Source organism: Ambystoma mexicanum, chromosome 5p (assembly GCF_040938575.1).
Source record: "Ambystoma mexicanum isolate Mex_15411 chromosome 5p, UKY_AmexF1_1, whole genome shotgun sequence".
Lineage (NCBI taxonomy): Eukaryota > Metazoa > Chordata > Amphibia > Caudata > Ambystomatidae > Ambystoma > Ambystoma mexicanum.
In genome coordinates, this window is record NC_090930.1 from 755,044,489 (window position 1) to 755,057,994 (window position 13,506).

Sequence of the window (13,506 nt, forward strand, 5' to 3'; positions counted from 1 at the left end):
TGACCAAACCTGGTCCCTGCTCCGGATTCCTTTCCATCACTATTACTGACAGTATAGCGAACGCTTTCTCCCAGTTAGTGATGTTCTCCTCTGGGTGATACTTACGGTGCCTCTTATTATTTTCCTCTGCACTTAAGGTGACATTGGGCCCGGCATCATCTATAGCCAACAGACTGAATATGTCGATATTCTTCCTAGCTCATATCTGTTCCTTAATTTCCTGTGGTATATGCCATGCCAAGGATGACCTGCCTGACAACAAGGGTGCGACTGTCACGGGCTGCACAGTACCCAAAGGTGCAGTAGGTGGGGGGGGAGTGGAGGTGACCGGGTCCATGCCTGGCCCCAGGGCTGTTGTTGGGGCGGCGGGGGTGGAAACTGTGGGTGGATTGTAATTAGTAGTGCCCACATTAGTACCCTCCCACACACTCCTAGCCACTGGTAATTTGTCCGCTGCCACCACAGCCGGCACCCCACCGCCCCTAACTAACAACAATAGTTCCTCCAAAATCATCCCAAACCTTTCGTTCCCCACAGCACCGCTGATTGCTGGTGTCACCTCTGAGTTCGCCGCTGGCACCTGTAAGAGGGGTGGTGCGATGGTCACTTGCGCTTGATTTGTACTCACAATCCCTGGCCCAGCCATCCCCCCTTGACCAATTTCACTTGTAATTTGGACTGCAGGCGACACTTGCAACACCTCAGTTTTCTTACCCTTCTGCTGGCGTTTTCTCTTTGCCGGTAAGGGCTTTGGTGTGATTTCGCTGGGTGGGGGGGTGTCAACCACGGGGGTTGGACAGATTTGCGCCTCTACCACCACTTGTTGGGGGGGCAGCGGTTGCTTCCTGGCTAACACTTCCTTAGCCCAGCCCTTCCCCTCGCTGCGCATCCTTTCTCGGAATAACGCCCATATGGCACCTTCGTCCTCCTCCTCACTAGAACCCGGGGTGTTGGGTACTTCCTCGATTGAGTGGAACAGGTCCTGAGAATCCTCCACAGACGACATCCTATACTGGGAATGATAAATAGTTCAATCAATACCCTCTTCAGAGAATTAAACGGTGCCGGGCCCCAGGAGTGCCTTACTAGCCCCCTGTCGGTAATTTGATGAAAAACAGTGTTACATGCCCTATACCTTAACACTCTTCTGTTTTTTGAAAACAAGGGGGGGGGGGGGGTTTAGATCCCTCTTAAGCAGCTTCTTTGCCTGACCTGTATCCAAAATAAAGCATGAAGTTAAACTTATTTGGCAAAACTGAATAAACCTGCCAACAATTACCCCAGAAAACATTCTTCACGAAGTGCCTCCTCTGTGCCCCCCCAGCCTTCCTGGTTTAGCGAGGGCTTTTGGTTACACCCCCAGTCTTCTGCCGCCTGATGCAGCGCCCCATGTTAAGGGACAGAAACATTTGTTGCCCTGGCAAAATTGCATACAATAGGCAGGCTTATTGCCGCGCCACAGGGATTGCCCTAAACAACAATTATGGGCACGGGGTGGGGGGGACCCGACATCTTTAGTACCCGAGGCGCGGGGCCCAGAAAAGGGGGGGGGGGAAGGGTACTCGAACCGATACTACGGTAGAACGTAATTTAAACTCTTTATTGTTTTGTAACCAATAATTCAACAATAATAATTGGGCACTCCTATAGCACTATGAGCCCTCAGATATATGTGCGCTGCCCACCACTACCCATGGTGTGTGGCGCTCATCCATCGACCTCGGACGGATGAATGGCTGAGTGCGGCCCCGCCGGGATTAGAAACTGCGTCAATCGACTCTGGCATGGTAATAATTTGGCATTTATATAGTGCTGCGAAACCTCAGGTACCTAAGCGCTGCTTATTATTAACTCCGGTGCCGGGATTCGAACCTGCGTTAGCAGGCTCTGCGGATGTTAAAGCTAGCGCTCTACTCCCTGTGCCACTTGACCAGCTAATGTCAGAACCGTATAAGCAGTGCCCAACTCTCAGTGCCAACGGGTATCTGCGGATAATTTGGCATTTAAATAGCGCTACGAACCCTCAGGTATCTGAGCGCTGCTTATGGTGTGCGGTGCTCATTTATCGAGCTCGGCGTTTTGGCCCCCCGGGATTTGGACCTGCGTTAGCAGGCTCTGCGCGGATATCAAAGCGAGTGCTCTACTCACTGTGCCGCTCGACCGGCTCCTATATACCCCAGTTTTACAACAAAACAGACCAATGCAGCCACTTAAACAGAACCGATGCCGTGTGGCTCTTGAAAATAAACGCGGCACAGCGCCTTAAAATACCAAGAGCCGGCCATTTAAGGCATCCTCATTACCCTGATGCACGGCGGAAATAAACACATGGGGCACATAAATGTGGCACGGCGGCCAATACAGACAGAACATGCCCTAAAACTCCCCTTTATGATAAAACATTCCCTTGTGGCACACGAGGCACAGCGGCCCTGATACATGCATGCGGCGCTATTATTCACTGCGGCCGGCATTACAAGGCCAAGCCCTCACCGCTTGAGCCACCGGCGGCTGCGCTAAACAAACATAAAATTCGGATCATATAAATCAGCTTTCAGTACACGAAGCACAGAACAGCCGGACGATGGCCCTAATGTAAACAGAACACGCCATAAAATGCCTTCGTGGAAAAAATACATTTGCGAACACACGAGGCACGGAGGCCCTGATAGTAACCGCGGCTGCATTAGAACTCAGGTCTCCCGCATTACAAGGCCAAGCCCTTACCGCTTGAGCCACCGGCGGCTGCGCTAAACAAACATAAAATTTGGATCATATAAATCAGCTTTCAGTACACGAAGCACAGAACAGCCGGACGATGGCCCTACTGTAAACAGAATACGCCATAAAATGCCTTCATGATAAAAATACATTTGCCAACACACGAGGCACGGAGGCCCTGATAGTAACCGCGGCTGCATTAGAACTCAGGTCTCCCGCATTACAAGGCCAAGCCCTTACCGCTTGAGCCACCGGCGGCTGCGCTAAACAAACATAAAATTCGGATCATATAAATCAGCTTTCAGTACACGAAGCACAGAACAGCCGGACGATGGCCCTAATGTAAACAGAACACGCCATAAAATGCCTTCGTGATAAAAATACATTTGCCAACACACGAGGCACGGAGGCCCTGGTATTAATTACTTTCAAAGTCAGGGGCCAGACGCGAACCCACGACCCTTTTCATCCAAGCTACCAGAATTACAGCCTGTGCCACCGAGATCGGCTCTGCAGCACTCGGCGGCCCTGAATTACATAAGCAACACGGTAGACCTCCCCAGTTCGGTTCATCCCCACCACGCACCCCACAATTAAAAAACGAAAAAGTGATTGATTCAGTAGATACTGTATTCCTCGGGTCCGCTCTAGCTGGCGCGGCGGCCAGCGAGCAGACCCTTCTCCCCCCCCCCCCGATACTTACCAACTCCGTTGTGTCGACTGGATCGATTACTTCTCACTGGGCGGGAGCTGCTGGGCAAATAGACTGATGGCCAGCAGCTCCCGCCCTTATAAGCGTCCGCAGGGGGACCTGACCGGAAGCCAGGTCCACCTGGGGACGCCCCTTCCCCCTCAGGGAGGAGAGGAAGAGGAGAGAGGCTTGACCACGACCGGAAGGGGGTGGCCGGAAGGGACAGCCCGCTATGTAGGCTGTCCCTCTAGCGCCCCCTGCGGGGGCCGGTCAGCCTCTGAAATGATGCAATGGGAACTCCAGCCCCGCTGCTCCGGTGGCGGCCCCTATATTATCCCCAGCTCAGGAGGGCTTGGCCGCCCCGGAGGCATCCAAGCCCCTGTGAGCCTGTGCAGCAGTGCAGAAAAACGAGCAAGCATGCGGCTGTGGTAAAAATGGGCTCCGCATGGGGCTTAATGTCCAAACGGGTGAGCTCATTGCTGCTTTAACAGTGAACGCTGTGTTGCGCGGATCAGGGGTGAAGAAAGAGGCCACATAACCTGACTTGCTGCTAGCAGCCGAATTTGGAAAAAAAAACATCTGCCCAAAATTTCCCTCGGCATGCACGGCACAGCCGCAAATCATTTCTTTGGTGGCAGGGGGGGCCGGGATGAGGAGAATACCAGCCAAGAACACACACAAAGATCTGCTGTTGCTGCAACCAAAATCAACATAGGAAAAACAAACCCACCGGCACCTAAATACACCCAGCTGGCGCTCCGAAGCTCTCACCAGAGGTATAAACGCCTCATAAATACACAAACATCTGCCGGTACAGCATGGAGCGCTCCGTTCCTCCGTGATTTTCTTCCTAAACACGTATAGACGTCCTATGTGAAACGTCACGACGACTTAACAGAAATACGTGAAATAAGTCAAGACGCCTTAAAAGCATTTTAGAAAGTATCGGCAAACTTTTAAACAAACACACAATGCTATCGGGTCTCATAGGGACATTAAATGTTTGATGGATAATAAAAGCAATGTAAGGCCTCCCTTTAGCCTTCTCTGCCACACGTTACCAAGGGGTAAATGAACAACCCCCCTCCCCGGGAATGCCAAATCACTTCCCAATGCCTGAGAAAAAATAACAACTGTAATGCTGGAAATGCGTACCCATATGCATCTGTCTGCATAAAACACATATCCCCATCTGCTGCACATAACAAATCTTCCAGCCCCCCTCCCCTCTCCAGTGGGGAGGATAACTATATTCGCTCTACTGTTCACTGGTAGTCCCATTGGGAAGGGAAGAACGCAGTGTGCCCAGCCCCACAACTAGGGTGACCAGACATCCCGGTTTTCCCGGGACAGTTCGGGGAAATCATCCTCCGTCCCATTCATTTTATAAACTCTGTCCGGGGTTTGCATGGTTGGGTGGCTACGGTAATTAAAATTGCAATTATTTTTCACAACACTTTCTGAATTTTGAAGTTGGAGGACTGGCTCGATCCCCCAACCTTGCAGGTACACGTCACAACACTTACTGGCTGAGCCGCAGAGACTGGCTTGGAAATGATTATACAGCAAGCCATGGAATATCAATTAGAGCAAACACTTGGTTTGAATTAACATGCCAAGATTCACAGACGAAACTTCACAAATGAGATCATATACAGTTGATAGAAAGGAGAAGTGCTGAAAATATGATTGGGTGGTGGTTGTTGGACTGTGATGGGGTAGTCCCTCTTTTATGTTGTTGGTCGTCCCGGTTTTTCATTTTAGAAATCTGATCACCCTACGGCCACAACACAAAACACATCTCACCCGGGCAAATTGGCCATCTGCATGCGAAAACCCCAAAAAGAACTGAATCTGCCTGTACTTTAAGTAAATCTCACCACCGATGCACATTACAAACCCCCACAATACACAAATACCCCCTCCCCAATATTGCCTCACCCCTGTGATGCACATTACATATTCCCAAAATACACTGAAATAACGAAAAACACAAAACTGAATCCGCCTGTACTTTAAGTAAATATCACCCATGGTGCACATTACAAACCCCCACAATACAAAGAAATACCCTCTCCCCAATATTTCCGCTCTGCATTAAAGTAACAATCAACATGAGATAAGTTTAAGACTTACCATAAACCGAATTCAAGCACCAAATCAAATAAACGAAATGTGCTTTGCAACGGATGATTCTCACCTGCTCCGTCCATCTCATCGTCAAACGCCTTGTCTTCCCGCTCGTGCAAAAAAGATGACGAAGGGAACGTTAAAACCCACGTGATGCAGAGCAGCCCACGTGATGAAATGGAGGCGGAGCTTTGCTATGGTCCGTTTCTCCGACACTACCCTTTACGAAACGCTCACATGCTGATTCCAGGCAACATAAGGTGGGTGCATCCGATCCAGCTCTTATAGTGAATTTCATATGCATGTTCATCTGGTTTTGAAATGACACAGGACAGCCTGTTGATATCTTAGACCCAGTAGCTGCTCCGAAGCTGATTTACGGTACGGTTCAGGCTCTGGAAGGCTCGCAGGCGCAGTAACTGCTGTGCAGCTGTGGCGTCGCCGGGAATCAAATTTAGGAGGGGTACAGAGGGGGGGGGGGAAGCTCAAAGACAAACGGGTGGTGGGGGGGGGGCACAAACAAAAGTAGTGGGGCTGCCTATGAAAGGGAATGGGTTACGTCACAAGCACTCCTGCAGAGATACTTTAGTGCACATCAGGTACCTGTTGCATGTCAAGCCCCACCCTGGGCAGCATGGTAACTCCCAGGACTTGTGCCGTGGTCACTTGGTGTTAACCATGTGACCTACCTAATAAAAGAGACGAGTATGGCTTTAGGTGGAGTAAGAAATCGAGAGGTGGCTCTCATTTGAGGGCGTGGCTTGTGGGAGGGGCATGGCCTATAAAGTACACTAGTAAGGTACGCACACAAATATATATACATGTTATATATTTGTGTGCGTACCTTACTATGGTCTGTGTACTTTGCAGGCCATCTTTTATAAACGTAGAAATATGTTCATATGTTTATAAAAGATGGCTTGCAAAGTACACAAACCACAGTAAGGTACGCAAACAAAATTATAACATGTGTATATATATTTGTTTTCTTACCTTACGGTTTGTGTAGTTTTCAGGCCATCTTTTTAAACATTTCAGGGTTTATAAAAGATGTCTTGAAAAGTACACACAATTCAAGCCATCTTTTATAAACCTCGAAGTATGTCGAGGAATCCCCAGGTTCGCCGAGGGTTAAAGACGCCTTGGCGACCTGGGGAAACAAAGAGGCAGTAACTGCCTCTGGTGACCCCTCTCGCGGTGGCTCACCAGAGGACTATGACAATGCCACTTCTGTCAGCTTGAATGACTTCATGGCGGGCGGAACTCCCGCTGCGGTGGGATAATGTGTCCCGCCAATGTTACCGGGGGGTCCCGGCAGCGTGGCGGGTCAGCCCCATGGGCCCCGGCAGGCCCCGGCCCACTTAAAGCACTGGGGACGAGCCAGTTGTGGCTCGTCAGTTGATCAAGAACTGACTCCCGCGTCCTCATTGTCTGCACCATGTGGGAGCCATGCAGTATGCAGAGGGCCTACCGGCGTGGTCCTGCATCCGATGCTGCCCCTGCTGGGCAACACCGTCCCACTGTTATTGTTCTGCCGTGTGATCATGGCCATTGTTGCAGCCCTGGTCTGCGTGCCCCAAGAGCCGAGGCTGCTGTCTGTTGGGTGCCCCCAGCCATGGTGCCTTAGTCCGGTGATCCGGAATCTGCAGGGTGCTCGCTGTGGTCCGTCCTCTGTGTGCTTGCAGTTATTTATGCCGGGTGATCCCGGCGCTCAGTGCCGCCTGCACGGAAGTCAAGGGTTGGTCTGGACCCGTGCTCATGTTTGTGCGGTCTGCCGGACGCCTGTTTTTTAACTTTTGTTTTCGTTTTGTTGCCTAAGAAGCTGTGTCGGCCGCAGGAGCTGTGGGTGGTCCAGGGTCCCATGCTTTGTTTAATGTGCGTGCTGCTTGCTGCCCGTGAGGAAATGAGGTGGCGGTGGCCGTGAAATGAGGGGACAGGGGAGCACTGAGGCCTGCAGCGGCCCAGAGAAGAGGGGGTGTGGCCTATGAACACCCGGGCCTGCAGCAGTGAAATAAAGGTTCACAGAGGCCTGCGGTGGCCCAGAGAAGAGGGGACGTGGCCTATGAACACCCTGACCTGCGGTGGTGAAACAATGCACTGAGGCCTGCGGTGGCCCTAAGAGGGGGCGTGGCCTACGAACACTGGGGCCTGCGGTGGTGAAATAAAGGTTCACTGAGACCTGCGGCAGCCCTGAAAAGAAGGGGCGTGGCCTAAAGGATCCCGGGCACATGGCGGTGAGAGCAGAGCGCTCATGCCAGCTGGCGACTCCCTGCGGACCCCGGAGAGGAAGCAGGGAGGAGCAGCAGAGTCATCGTGTGTCCGCTCCGGAGAGCAAACAAAGCTCTGAAAGAAGGACTACTGTGGGTGTGCAGTGGCCCGGCCAGCTGTTGGCGGCGGACCCCGAGGGACAAGCAGAAGAAAGAGGAAGCGGCATCCGCGGCGCCAGGAGGCAAGTGCGCAGCCTCCCAGAGCCCCAAACATCGATCCGGGGCCAGGCCGAGAAATAAAAAAGAAATGGACATGTGCAGGGCCACCTGCACACATGACCTGGGCCTCTCCGGCGGTGAATGTCGCGAAGCGCAAAGTGAGAGGTAGATATACGGGCCCTCTTCAAATACCGGGCCCATCGGCGGTGAGCTGGGCAGCGCTCACTGTCGGTGCATGGACAACAAGAAAACATTCCATGTCCGTGTGCTCCATGTCAGAGCCTTTGAAAGAAACGGGCCAGTGATATAATTGGCATCCCGCGGCTGTGCAAGTAGAGACCCCAATGTAATCCGGTGTCCAGCAGCAGTGATTGGCACATTGGAAAACAAAAGACAGGGAGGGGAAGGAAAAAGCTGCTGCCGTGCCAGCACTATGGAAGGGGGGGTTGTCTGCAGGCTCCGTGTAGGAGTAACATCATGCACAGTGAAGACAGGGCATGGCTACCCATGCTCAACACACAGGAGTAGACCCCACGCCAGCATAAACCGAACGTGATTTCGCCACCTCAGGGCCAGGTGGCGGTAACTCATGAAAAAATAATAAAGGGTAGTGCTTGCATGTCGAGTTTCCAACTTGTTACCAGTAACCCACCAACCCTGACTGTCAGCCCCCTGGGCAACAAGGCTTAATGGGTGGATTGGGTGTGGTAACCTGGGCTCCTAAGTGTGTGACAATGTGTTGCCCCTATATTCCTAGTGTTATTGTTTGTATTGTGGTGTGATAGTGTTTGATCGTTATGGAAAAGGAGTGTTGCATGTCACCCCTCCTGGGAGCATGGTAGCTCCCAGGACTTGTGCCATGGTCACATGGTGCTAACCATGTGACCTACCTAATAAAAGGGACGAGTCAGTTCCGGCTCGTCAGTCGATCAAGGACTGACTCCTGCGACCTCATTGTTTCCACCATGTGGGAGCCGTGCAGTATGCAGAGGGCCTACTACCGTGGCCCTGCATCCGGACGTGCCCCTGCTGGGCAACACTGTCCCACTGTTATTTTTCTGCCGTGTGATCATGGCCATTGTTGCGGCCTCGGCATGGGTGCCCCCAGAGCCGAGTCTGCTGGGTGCCCCCAGCCACGGTGCCTAGTCCGGTGATCCGGAATCTGCAGGGTGCCCCCTGCGGTCCGTCCTCTGTGTGCTTGCAGTTATTGTATGCTGGGGGATCCCGGCACTCGGTGCGGCCTGCCCGGAAGCCAAGGGGCAGGCCGCCACACTTCCCAGACCCTACTACACCTCCCCTCCCATCAGAATGCAGGTACAAAACCATTCAGTGACTAATGGGCCATCATTAGTGGTTTCGTGCGCTACATTCTGATTGGAGGGGCTGGTCTTAGCTGCAGAGGGAACGGAACTGTTTTTATTGTGCTTATTAGTCAAGCCGAGTGCTTATGAAGACTTATGACAGCCTCCGTTCACTATATATTTCTGCACAACAGTACACTATTCTGTCGTTCAGCACCTTTGTTGCATTGACAATGCAGAGAGAAGCCCAGCTGAGGTGGGGGGGCACGGGCACCCCATGCCCACCCCTACCGACGCCACTGCTGTACAGCTACTACACAGACCCTGTTCTGGTGTAAGTAACTACATATATAATAATTAGGCCTGTTTCTTGACTTGGGCAAAGCGAGTAGCTGCCCGGGGCGCAATTACCCCGGTCCCTGGAGCGTGAAATTTCCCTGGGTGTGGGGCGCGATTGCCATGGGGAGAATAGCCAGCGCCCCAAAATCCTCTCCTGCACCGGGTCCCTGATCTCCCCCAGCCGGTATCTCGCTGTCTCTGCGCCAGGGTCTCTGCAGATTACCCTCCTGTGGTTTCTTCACAGACTTGGGGGCAGCTTGTATGTCCTTCCCCTTGTTTTTGGCATAGTGCGTAGGCAGGTCTGACAGGGGGGTGGGGGGGGCCTGCCCCATCCTCTTCTCCCTGATATTGTTTTGCATACTTCAGACCTCTTCTGGAAATGTTTTCAGGGCGTAGGAACCAGGCACGTTATTTCACCAAATTGCCAGGGGTATTGGAAGTGACATCATGTGACCTTTGACCTCTGATGACATCACCAGAAGTGATGTAATTTGACCCACACCCTGAAATGACATGGGAAGCGATGGAACATGACCTTGGAAGTGGCATCACATAGCATTGTTCCTAAGTACACTACTAAAAATATAGTTACAATATCACTATAATGTGATACATATGGTGGTCCATTCTTGTATAAATGTGTATCGTTAATATCAGTGTATATAGGTCCATATAACCAGATTACTGTGAATGCAAGCAGACATCCAAGGCCAAATGATAATGATGTGTTATTATATATAGCATTTACACTTAAGTGCTTTATATAGAACAAATATACATATACATACAATATAACCCAACCTGTGTTGGCACTCATTCATTGACCTCAGAAGGAGGAAAGGCTGAGTTGAGGTGTTTAAGAACAGACTAAATCAGTGACTCGCCCCCGTAAGTGTGCCTGAAATAAACATTTAATGAATCTAGCAATTATTATATAGAATTCTTGAAGGAAAAATTGGTGGGGAGTCAAAATGCATTGAAAAAAAAAGTCGACATTTTTTTTTTCGACATTTTGACTGTCGACATTTTTGTTGTCGACATTATGACTATAAACCGGAAAAATTATTTGTAATTCCTATTCTTTCTCATATAGGGTCACTGCTGAAAGTGTTACACTTTTGGAACCCCCCCCTTTTTTTTTTTTTTGAGGCCTGAACAAGAAAGGTAGCACTCCACAAATCAAGAGCCACGTGGCACTGGCCACAGCCCATGAGTTTATATTTTAATTTTTTTAGGGGTAGCCAGGGAGACCACAGGGGTAGCAAAGGAGGCCTCTGAGGTTTCAACTGCGACCCCTGGTAACCCCCAAATGACGTCCCTGGTAGGAACCTCCTCCCTCCGCCACTTTGTGGGTCCGCCCTTGACTGTGTGGGGGAGTTGGAACTCCCCACTAACTAAGTGCAGTTGAGCCACTGTTTGTCCTCCTCCTCAGGTTTAAAATTGGTTTCAGGATCACTCTGCCCTGGATCACCAAATGGCCTCTCCCTTGTTCTTCCTTGCCCACCATGGATGTAGATGGACTCTTTAGCCCTCTGCTCGGCCTCAGGATTGGCCCAGGGAGGCCAAGACCCCACCGGTCACTGTCTCCTATGTGTGGTGCTCCTCTTTCTCCCTTGCTGTGCTTCTGGATGGGGGTGTCCTGGCTGAGGCACTATATGCAGTTCCAAAATTTACCTCAAATAGGCCTCCAGCTCCCCCGGCTATAACAGCACAGGGCCTCCCCTGGTCTTCTCTTCAAAGTGCTGGCTTCAAAGCTTGGGCAGGGGCCCTCCCACCACACACCGTCACTCTGATAAAAGCTGGTGATCACTGCCTGCTGATCACTGCTTGCAAAGGCCAGCCTCTGCCTGCTTGCACCCTTTCCTTGGGCCGGGGTGCACGGTGACCTGTGATGCTTCTCCCCCATTGGGGGCTAAGGGGGAGTTGAGCCCCTCAGGGTCAGCGCCTTCCTGCCTCTTCACTGTGCGGCCCCTCCCGGGCCTCTTGGACGCTCCGGGTGCTCTTCTCCGCTGCGCAGCTCTAAGCAGTGGGCTATGGGTATGGCCCCTTTGGATCCTCCTCATCATCTCTCTGATGAGACGCTGCTTCGCCGGCGCGGGGGCGTCTCGGTCCCGCCTCGATCTTACCGCTGGTGCTCGCCAGCAGGGGAGCCTCTGCTGCACCAATCCAGCCCCGGTGGGCCTCCAGTATCGCAGGAAGCTCCTTCCTGACGGGCTCCTCTGCCGTCCGACAGCAGCTGCTTTCCGCCACCCTGCCTCAAAGCCACACTGGATCCTCGGCCACCCTGGGTCTCACCGAGTGGTTCTTCTTGCTCGCGGTCTGCGAGCGTGCCTCTCAGCTTGGCCTTCACTGGCTGCGGAAGGACTGCCCCTGCACTTCAGACACCGCAGTGACGAAGCACGCACAGCCGCCTCTGCAAAAGTCCCCCAGCGATCCGGGCTGTTGCACTCCACCACTGCAGCCTACATTTATAAATCTTCGCCTTGGGAATGCTCTCTTAATCTATCTTTGTCCCCGGGGGGGTGAAAGCTGAAAGCTCCACGATCACTCTACTCTCCTCTCGGTGGCCATTTTAGAATACCAATCACAATGCACTTTTTAATGGGTATCCATCATAGATGCCAGTACAAAATGCTTTTTTTCCCTTTTTTTTTTTAGAAAGGATGATATGGGCTTTCATGGGGCTGCACTGCCATTTTGGGGCACCCAGTCTAGCCATTCTTTGCTGTGGCATGACATTTCTTTTTTTACTGGGATTCTATGACAAAGCAAGCATGATGAGTGTTATTATGTGTCTAGACTGGCATTTAGGGCAGCCAGTCAAGCCATTTCTTACTATGTTGTGGCTTTCAAACTGGATATCAGGGGCAAAGCCTGCATTGTGCAGCCAGTTTGGAAATATTTTCTTTTTGTGACCAGACATTTTTAAGGCAAAGCCAACAGAGTGTGAGGCAGAGCCATGATAGGCATGTTTTCTTATAGTATCATTACTGGCCTTATGTTATGTTTCGTTGATTTGTATTGCACCGCTACCACCCATGGGCAGTCTCCAGGCGCTCGTGTGGAATTGCAAAAAAGTGGGGCTGGGGTTAGTGGCGAAAAGGGTGAGAGGATAGGTTCAGGAACAGGAGGAACTGGCGTCTGTGAGTGTTTTGCATGTGGTCACTTGTGAGCGGCCTCGCGCATTGTAACCGCATGGGTAAGATTCCATGCCTCGGGTGTGTTGTAGTGTTTTGTGTTGGTGTAAGTGTTGTGTGGTTATGATGGGTTGGTCGTGTGCACTGTTTAGAAAGTGTCCATAAGGGATTCAGAGTCACAGGTGGCCGTAGCTGTAAGGTAGTCCGGCATCTTGGTGTGTTGTTGCATTTTAGATGGTATTGGGCTATGTGGGTGGCTCACTCTGGATGTCGGCATAGTAATGATTCTCTGTATGGTCGAGTGTGGCTAGTCCAAGATCTGGTGTAGAGGCGTCAGTTACGTAGGAGGAGCAGGAAGGGAAGAGGGTTAGTAAAGTTGGTCAGTTCAATGTGGTCTCTCTGGGGCGGCCCTTTGGATGCCGCTTGACGGTATCTAGCCAGGTTCTTGTTTAACGTTCTTTGGCCCCTCTCGTCTCCTCTCTAGTTGTCATTGTCTGCTGAATAGCCAGGTTTTGAGCAGTTTCCTCTAGGTGATGTGGCCTTCTGTGGTTCTAATTACTTTGGGCATTTTGTTCCAGGTGTTAGCAATTAGACGTGACAACGCTGTTCCGGCGAATTTCCTTTTTTCTTGGTGTTTTGCCTATATTTGCTGAATCTTAGTTACCGTCCTGGGTGATACCGGCTAATCTTGTCTTGGAGGAATTCCGCTCCATGTTTATGCAATGTTTTGTGGGCGATGCAGATTGCTTTGAATTTGATGC

The 13,506-nt window shown here is 51.4% G+C and overlaps 1 protein-coding gene across 2 annotated transcripts in view; it reads left to right on the forward strand.

Moving 5' to 3' along the window:
• Nucleotides 1–3,734: 3,734 nt before the first annotated feature.
• The window catches only part of LOC138481179 (histidine protein methyltransferase 1 homolog), a 53,528-nt gene continuing 43,756 nt past the window's right edge, over nt 3,735–13,506 (forward strand). Inside the window, exon 1 of one of the 2 annotated variants that reach the window (XM_069613145.1) lies at nt 3,735–3,879. The gene's annotated coding sequence lies outside the window, so the exon portion shown is untranslated. Of the gene's footprint in view, nt 3,880–5,700; nt 5,803–13,506 lie in introns of those variants that run through there. The other variant, XM_069613144.1, reaches the window with a different exon arrangement.